An 8,446-nucleotide genomic window follows, 5' to 3' on the forward strand; every position below is an offset into this window, starting at 1 on the left:
TAGAACAATTCATATATATAGAAGGAGCACAGTGTCATTCACACAAACACTAAACACCAACATGGTAACACACATGACATTTTAAAAATGCAATAAACATGAATTTAACAACATTAAATGTAACATAAAACCCTAATGTACATAACTGATTAGAAGAAACACTTATTTCAATGAAAATCCATCAAATGTGAAGTGTCACGCTGGGAATTCTGGGAATGTCAATTACACAATGACTTGTTCTTTTTCACTTCCAAAAACTGTAAATTTAACATTTTTAAATTACACTAAATGTAAGATTAGATCTATTACAGTTATTCACCGTATATAGTACGGAAACTTTCTGTTAACCAATTAACTGTTTTTAACCGTAGCATTTTTACAGTCTTTTACCGTTAAAATCACGATCATTTTTTGCAGTGTACAAAGGCAAAAGACCTTAACTCACCAGACTGTGAAACTGAGAAAAATGACTTTAAAGTTTTTGTGTGGTCCAGCCAATTGTATGACAGGTAGGACACTGAAAAATTGCCAAGTAGTTGTCACAATTAATATATTTATCTACATTAAAAAAATGTTTTGCACAAACTTGACCTTTGACCCTTATTCGGAAGTTACTGTATTCTGCCTTTGCATTATCTGCAAAACAATGATGTGTCATACAAAGGCAAAATACCTTAACTTCTAATTTATTGATCATTTTGACATTATCACTCTATACAAACATTTCTGTGATAACAATGATAGCCTTAAAATAACATTTAGTGAGTTCTGTCTAGTAAGGCTTAATATTACATCAACAGAATATTACAAAATAAAAAATGATGAGAAGGCTTCAACTGTACTGGATCATTTAAAACTTTATCATCGTACTTAATTTAAGTAAAATAACACTTTAAGAGGTTAATAAAGTAACCTTCCACAAATATTTCTTACATTTGAAAGGTTTGATTTGGCTATGCCAGTATTATGTAGACGTCCTTTCTCAAATACCATTCACTCTTTTCTGACAAAACGTATAGGAATATGCTTAGATCTGATCACATTGTGTGTATGTTTTCCAGAATTAATGAAAAAAACTCTGTATTAATACATTTTCCTGGACAGAATGTAAAATGTATTTAGTACCACATGCATGTACAGACTACAGTTCTCGCTCACAAATTTGATGTGATTAGGATTGATTGTCTTGATATAGTCAGTTTATGACAGTTTACAAAGAAGGGAGTCTAACAACAAATTTGATTTTAAGAAATGTTTTAAATTAACAAGAAAATGAAACGAAAGAATTTTAAGAGGTGAATAAAATGAAAAATGTTGATGTATTTTGGTTGTGTGTGTGTGTGTGTGTGTGTGTGTGCGTGAGTGTGAGTGTGTCAGAGAGATAGAGAATCACAAAAGTCCGAAAATCAGTCCACAGAGGGGCTTAATTTATCCCTATTCTTCAACCTCATTGAGGTTTCTGACCACCAAGGAGCTCCAGAAAAACCTATTATATTTATTTTCGCTTTATTCAAGTTAATGGGTGTGGCAAAAGTGCTTCAATTACATATAGGCATAACACCGTAACTTTCTAGAGTGCAGCGGAACAAAGCTAAAAGACTGTAACTGATGTTAAGGGTTTCTGCCTTTGCTTTCCCTCTGCTTTTGGAAGTTATGGCAAAAACAACATCCTATTTTTAGCAGAAAAGAACAAAATTGACTCGAGATATTTTTCCACATGATAAAACTGATGTCCATTGTTCCAAAAATGGCAATAACTCATTTTTGACCAAAATTGAAGTTAAGGTCTTTTGCCTTTGCACGGCATCGCTGTCCAAATGAATATTGTCTTATTCTGTGTCTGGTTTGTGTTGATCTACTGAAATTGATTTGATCAGATGGTTTAGTGACTAACAGTCCAGAACCCAGCAGAGCAGCGAGTCGTTTAACTTTAGTCATTAAAGGCCACAAACCAGAGGAAGAACCTGATGTGATATTGAGACGGGCTCATATAGTCTGGCACATGTTTTTTTACTTAATTTCTCCAATACAGAAATAGCCTTAATGACCAAATTCATGCGTGGGATTGCTTCAGATCTTTGGCAGCAGGCATTATGCATCGAGTTGTTATTCTATGAAGAAAATGCTTTTGTCCTATGAAGAAAATGTCTGTGTATTTTTGCACCGTCAGGAATGATTTAATGACCAGATTCTACGCTTAACACCCCACCGAAAAACACATTCTCATTTGTTATCTCAATTAAACATGTTGCCTCTCTTGTCTGGGGTGAGAAATCGTAAACGACCCACTAAGCAAATGCAAATCATTTTCCCAGCTCTCCTTTTGTCTCTCTCTCCCATCAACAGGAGCAGATTTCATGTCGCTGCATCTATCTTCGGGCTGTAATGTGTGTTAGTGTTGTCTGTGCTGTCCCCGTTCAGATGGTAAAGGCACAGCCTCCTCATCTTTCCAGCGTGAGTGCAACACAAGGCCTTTTGATGTCCGTACCCCTTGTGGGATGCATGCTGGGAGAGCCCGAGTGCAAAGCACCGGTCCAATCTGTGACCCACTGACACATGGCATACGCAGCTCTATAATCAGCCTGAGCGCTGCAGACTCACGCCAAGCTGGCCTTTACAGGCAAGAGGGCCAGAAACGTCTTCAGAAGAACCCAAGGCCATGTCTACTGGGCATTTAGCTGCATCAGGATATCAACTCTCAGCCTGCTGCTTCCTGTGCTGGAGCACGCATAGCCGAAGCACGATATTAGACAATTGGAATGGAACAAAATGGTATGAGAAACTAGATCTCTGAATGATTTCACTGGAAAGATGATGACAAAATGAAAAGCGCGCAAAGTTGCTTGTAAGAGGCAGATATTGTGCTGATGGCACGATGCTTACAGTTGTAGTAATTAAAACATAATTAGGTGTTAGGTTCCTCTGTGCCTTCATTACACCTGGAACACCTCCATCAATCTTCATTACACCCTAACACACTGTTAGCCTGCTGAATATGCTACAGTACTGATCTTACAATGTTTCCCAAATAACATTGTTTTTACATGATGTAATGATTTATTTACTTAGACTTAAATAATAAACATTTTATATAGCCTATATATATAGTAGGGATGCCACAATACTCAATATAATATTGAACCGCTCGGTACGGCATTCACGGTTCAATACGCGCTTGTGAATTGCGTTTTTTTCGGTTTGGTATTTAATTAATTATTTTTCTACAAATTCTATAATTTACCTCCATCCCAATATACTGAACAACGCGACATACATTCCCATCACACGTTAGTGGTGGAGTTATACTCACGGAACACTATAGTAATTCACAATCACCAAAGTTCATTTTTGCATGTGTTTTACAGCCTTGCCGGTTAACGTTAAACATGCGCTTTTCCGAGCGCGCGCACTAAACGCCTGTCAAACACGCGATTACTGGACTAAGTAGTAGTCTTACTTCACTAATACTGTCAAATACACACAAGGTTTACATAAACACAGTCGGGTATGTCTAAAGTGAAAGTAAAATCGGCGTGTGTCTGTATATTAGATGCACGGAGGTCTTAAATTGACAGCAGCACAGCCTATAGTTTTTGTTTTCACATGTAACATGTAGTCACAGTTGAAGTATGCTGGGAACGCTAGCCGAACGACTCGCCGGCGACACCGCGTTCCAGGCAAGCCATATTTTTTCAATCTTCTACCCGTGAAAGTGCGCTGGAACGGCAGTCTAACCCGTGACTTCCCACCCGTGAACTCGTACTAGATCGATGTAGTGTTTATGAAACAAATATACAATTAATGTTAAATAAAAGTTATAACAGCTTCTCTTGCCGCATGCGCCGTTTTTCCCCCTCAAATAAGCAAGTAAGCACCTTTGGCGATAGAAATAATTGTAAATTTAGCATAAGCCTCATACGGTCGGCCATGCTTTGTTTACATCTAGCTACCACACGATTCCTTGCCCTCAGGCAGTTTGACGTGACTTTGCCTGAAACGCTACAAAGTCGTGAGTCGTGGTTTGAAGTTGTTATTTACGGGCTCAAAAACCTGCCTGGAACGCAGCAAAAACACAACGCTACATCGCTGTCCTAAAGTAGCGCCGTGGCTGTGGTCGCGCTATGTATTTGACGAGCTGAAACTTAAATTCCTATTCCTGACAGACGAGATGGCACAAGGTAAAGCTGTTTTATGTAACTTTTCAAAAAGGAATACATAAGATTGTCATTTAAAGCTACACTGTGTGATATTTCCCCCATCTAGCGGTTAAAAGGTATATGACCATCCACATCCAGTGAATATTAGTTTCTCTTCCTCTCAATTCCGATTTCATTTTAACTCCTACGCTGGCCGATTTAGTCCAAAATTAATATGGCTTCCAGTTCGACCTCGTCCACATTCGACACGGTGCCATTGAGTGTTAAAATGCGAAACGGTGCCATCGAGTGTTAAAATGCGAAAGGCGAAGCTTGAATTCACGGGTATGTCCCTCTTTGGCTAATGTACTTTCAAGATGGAGGGGCAACATGGCGACCCGCATTCGAACCCCTCACCCGTATGTATTTTCAATGGCATATTATAAACTTACGAGAATACTTTATTACTTGAAAGAAGTAAATATACATTAATGAGCACATATATTTTTGAAAGAACTAAGTGTTTTTAGCTAAGAATAAACTAAAAAAGTTACACAGTGTAGCTTTAATGAACTGGAATAGCTTAGACTACTGATAGGCTACCAGTTTTCTATTCCCATCTGCTGCTGTTGCTGCTCCTGTCACTTCCTAAAACATTTACTAAATGTTTTTGAGTATTTTATGACTGTAAACGACTGTATGCTGTTCCTGTCATATAACAGAGATTTTAGAGTGCATTTTTATTGTTTAAAATTAAAAACCACCCAGCACTTTAAAAAAAAAACCAACCCAGCAAATGGGTTAATGTATATAAAACTCAACAAGCTGGGCAATAATAACCCAGCACGTGTTCTGTCCAATATTTACCCAGTGCTGCGTTGCCAACTAACCCATAAATGGTTGTTTTTAACCTAGCATTTTACTTAGAGTGTGCTTTTAAAATCCTAAAGCCTTAATATTAAATATTGTTTAGATAAAATACAGTGTGTGAATATATCAATGTGTATCTTGTCCCTGTTCTGCGGCCCCAAACAGATTCTCACTTTATGGCCCCTGAACAGGTTGTTTGAATGCAATAGTTCACTTTGCATGCTGGCTCCATCTCAGACAATGGTTTATGGTGTCAAACTTGGCCAGAGCATATTGACATTACAGCGTTCACTTTTCTGCATCTAAAGCATTTTTTCATACCCCATCTGCTGTGATTTTCAGACCGCTTAACAGAGTATGGCTTACCATAAAATTTATGTCCAATCTGCTGAAAAAAGTTGGCCATAAATTTGTTTGAAATGTGTGGGACAGCAATTCTAGAAGAGTAATGTCCAACAATCAGTAATATTAGATTTTTTAAAATAGTCCTCAGAGGAGCACTTCAGCTTTGAATGCTAGTACAATACAAACAAAATTTGTCTCGAGTCTAGAGAACATTGCCTCAGTAATTTAGTTATTTTGTTAAATGCTTCAGTTTAGAGAATCTTTAATAATCTCACAATCACCAGCACAAGAGACCGATTTGAGTGTTGGTCTTCTGTTCTCAGAGCCTCCAGGTTGTCTTGTAAGCTGTAGACCTTGATGCCAACTCAGAAGCTGTCTCTAAAGGATGTCACTGACTGTATGTAAATAATAAATAAGGGCATCTGCTGGTTCCTGTTATGTACCCTTTACTTACTTCTCATTAAGTCAGGGAGCCTGAGAGAAGAGTGCACTCCTCACTTCTAGTTATTGTCACAATGATGAGCACATGGTGTGCTGATGATGCTGGAACAATCTCATAGTTTTGGTTTAGCCCATAGATTTTTGTATTAACGGTTACATTAATGTTAAATATGCTGATATTATTATTACTCGTCATATCTCTTGAATACTTAGATTTTTTCTGATTATAGTGATAGGTGTTTATATACAGTATATATACATATATTTTGAATTTATATTATACTTTGATTTTGAATGTCTGACAAGCTGAAGCTATTGGTTTATTTACAGTTGTTGCACTTGGGCACAATTATTTAATAAATAATTCACTACATTTGTGTGTATATTGTTTTACAAAGTTAGGAAAATAATGTTTAAATCAAGCCAATCAAAAGAATGCCTCTTCCACACAGTTTATTAGGGTAATTAAAACATTGTTAATTATTATTTTAGTATCGGATCGGTACTCGGTATCGGCCAATACTGAATCCCAGGTATCGAAATCATTATTGGAGGCGAAAAAGGTGTATTGGACCACCCTTACTATACAGTGTATACACTCACCTAAAGGATTATTAGGAACACCTGTTCAATTTCTCATTAATGCAATTATCTAATCAACCCATCACATGGCAGTTGCTTCAATGCATTTAGGGGTGTGGTCCTGGTCAAGACAATCTCCTGAACTCCAAACTGAATGTCAGAATGGGAAAGAAAGGTGATTTAAGCAATTTTGAGCGTGGCATGGTTGTTGGTGCCAGACGGGCCGGTCTGAGTATTTCACAATCTGCTCAGTTACTGGGATTTTCATGCACAACCATTTCTAGGGTTTACAAAAAATGGTGTGAAAAGGGAAAAACATCCAGTATGCGGCAGTCCTGTGGGCGAAAATGCCTTGTTGATGCTAGAGGTCAGAGGAGAATGGGCCGACTGATTCAAGCTGATAGAAGAGCAACTTTGACTGAAATAACCACTCGTTACAACCGAGGTATGCAGCAAAGCATTTGTGAAGCCACAACACGCACAACCTTGAGGCGGATGGGCTACAACAGCAGAAGACCCCACCGGTACCACTCATCTCCACTACAAATAGGAAAAAGAGGCTACAATTTGCACAAGCTTGACCAAAATTGGACAGTTGAAGACTGGAAAAATGTTGCCTGGTCTGATGAGTCTCGATTTCTGTTGAGACATTCAGATGGTAGAGTCAGAATTTGGCGTAAACAGACTGAGAACATGGATCCATCATGCCTTGTTACCACTGTGCAGGCTGGTGGTGGTGGTGTAATGGTGTGGGGGATGTTTTCTTGGCACACTTTAGGCCCCTTAGTGCCAATTGGGCATCGTTTAAATGCCACTATTTTTGAAAGTAAGCTCATTTTCCTACTCCCCTAGAGTTAAACAGTTGAGTTTTACAGTTTTCGAAATCCATTCAGCCGATAGTTACATTGTGTACTAAGACCAACAGAAAATTAAAAGTTGCGATTTTCTAGGCCGATATGGCTAGGAACTATACTCTCATTCCTGCGTAATAATGGGAACTTTGCTGCCATACCATGAGTGCAGCAAACGTTGGAAGTTACCTAGCTGGGGACTATTTTCAGACGCTGCGTAATATTGCGCTGCTGCACTCATGGTACGCAGCAAAGTTCCTTGATTATTAGTACACGATGTAACTACAGAAGAGTCAAGTTTTAAAAAGGAAAAATATTGAAACTCTTTGGCCATTTTTGAGCGAGATGCTAACGGTCTAATCAGATTCAATGATCTATGCTAAGCTATGCTAAAAGTGCTACCGCCAGATACAGAGATCGGCTGAATGGATTCAAAAATGGTAAAACTCAATTGTTTAACTCTAGGGGAGCCTATTTTCAAAATGGTGCAGTGTTCCTTTAAAGTCAACATGAAATCAAAATAGACAATTCTTAGTTTTTTATGGAATATTACATTATTTATTGTTAAATTAAATCATGTGCACATCTTCATTATTTTGTCAATATTCAACAAAATAATTTTTTCCCTCCTTATTTAGTTAAATATTGACAAAATTATCCACAAATAATGCTTTTTCACTCAAAAACTGAGGTGCATAAGCTCAGCCTTGTTTGAGACGCACCCTATGGTTGGATCGTTGCTATTGTGATCTTATGTGAGTGACAGGTTGTGCAGCCGTCATGCCAAAAACACATCAGAGAAGTGAAGTCGTGGGGATATTATAAGATTACGAGGGCACATTAATATTTTTTTAAATGATGATGTGCACATGATTTCATTGAATTAATTAAACAATAAATAATGTAATATTCCATAAAAAATAAGAATTGTCTATTTTGATTTCATGTTGACTTTAATGTTCATTTCTACATATACTCTCCATTTTACAAGTATCTTTTAACATTATAATATTTGAACTAACAATGAACAAGGCTATTTATTAACTAATAAATACTTTCAATTATTGTTTGTTGTTAGTTCACTCTACTGCTAAAATAAAGAAACTATTGACAATACGGTCAATGTATTTTGAATTACGATAACCTCTACTTTGATTCTGCCAGACTTTAGGCAAAAGAAGGATATATGGGTGAAACTCAGCAGGGGATACATTAAATTAA

The sequence above is a fragment of the Gobio gobio genome (assembly GCF_949357685.1).
Source record: "Gobio gobio genome assembly, chromosome: 6".
Lineage (NCBI taxonomy): Eukaryota > Metazoa > Chordata > Actinopteri > Cypriniformes > Gobionidae > Gobio > Gobio gobio.